Source organism: Heterodontus francisci, unplaced genomic scaffold (genome assembly GCF_036365525.1).
Source record: "Heterodontus francisci isolate sHetFra1 unplaced genomic scaffold, sHetFra1.hap1 HAP1_SCAFFOLD_59, whole genome shotgun sequence".
NCBI lineage: Eukaryota > Metazoa > Chordata > Chondrichthyes > Heterodontiformes > Heterodontidae > Heterodontus > Heterodontus francisci.
In genome coordinates, this window is record NW_027140758.1 from 8,927,656 (window position 1) to 8,929,047 (window position 1,392).

The 1,392-nt window shown below is 47.3% G+C and overlaps 1 non-coding gene across 1 annotated transcript; it reads right to left on the reverse strand.

The window, feature by feature from the left end:
• Window positions 1–927: 927 nt before the first annotated feature.
• trnal-uaa (transfer RNA leucine (anticodon UAA)) lies at window positions 928–1,010 on the reverse strand. The gene has a single exon. It is a non-coding gene; the product is annotated as a tRNA-Leu (tRNA).
• Window positions 1,011–1,392: the final 382 nt, after the last annotated feature.

Genomic DNA, 1,392 nt, shown 5'->3' on the forward strand with positions numbered 1-1,392 from the left:
AAATCATTTCCATGTGGAATCTGCAGGCGGGGCCGGGACAGGGATCATTTGATCAGGGGATCAGCTCTTTCCTGAGAGATGTGGGTGGCTCTGAGAAGAGCCTTTGTGTTCAGATGTTTACAAGTTTCCCGCACTCTTTCACTTCTTTCCAGACCCTGCTTTCTGAGCCTTCGCTGCTTTCGGCTTGACCTTGCTCTTCCATGTCTGCACTTTCTTCAGCGCCTTTCCGCCCGCCGCACTCTTGCCTTTTTTGACCTTCTTCGCAGGAGACTTTTTCTGAAGCGCTGCTTTCTTCACCACCTTATTTGGCGTTGCCGCCGCCTTGCTGCTCGTTTTCTTGGCTGTTACTTTCTTTGTTGTCACTTTCACGTCTGCTGGTTTCTTCACTAAAGATTTCTTGTCTGCTGGTTTCTTCACTGAAGATTTCTTGTGTGCTGGTTTCTTCACCTTCTTTCCCACTTTTCCCTCAGTTTTCCTTCTTGCTGATTTTGAAGGAGCCGGAGGCTCCCTGTCCCTTGCTCTGCACCAGGGAGCCTTTGTTCACATTCCTCTTGATACTTTGCTTGATCTGGGTTTTGAGCTTCTCCTGAGCGGTGGCAGACCTGCAAGGAATCAACTACCAGCTAGCGTATAAAGCGAGACCAAGGCTCAGGGCCTTCAGTTGCCTGGAGGGGAGTCGGAGAGGCAGGGATCCTGTGAGGAACCACAATCCAGGAAGGATGAGAAGGTCATTGTCAGGGTACAGAGGAGATTAAGTTAAAGTTTTACCAGTTTATAAGCAAGCGCAGAGCCAAGGAACGGTGCTGGGGCAGATCAAATAATCGGAAGCTGTGATCAGTTGGAAGGTAAGAGTGATGAAATGACAGAAGAGATGATGGTGCAAGGCAAAAGTCAGGGAAAGAAAAAGTAACATTTTGTAAGCACAGATAGCAGGAGTGGGGTTTGAACCCACGCAGACACATGTCTATTGGATCTTAAGTCCAACACCTTAACCACTCGGCCATCCTGGTACATCGAAACACCACTGAAAATGAAATTTAATGTGATCCGGGTGCCATCTGGCCTTTTCCAATACAAAGTTATGACTCCTCTCCCATGCTGAATTGGACCCTTCATTATTTATGAACCTCAATCGGATCACCCCTCAGTCTAGGTTTCTCTAAGGTGTAGGGTCCCAACTCTTTTAGTCTGACTTGATAACCAAGATGTCTTATACTGGGAATTCGTTGAATGTCTCTCCTCTGTACCCTTTCCAAAGCCTCAATATCACCCATCATGTGAGGAGACCAAGACTGGAGACAATATTCCAAGTGAGTCCTGACCAAGGTTTCATAAAAGGACAAATTCGGGACATCTCAGATACTGAAGGAGTCCATGTCCAGAAGCAGCAAG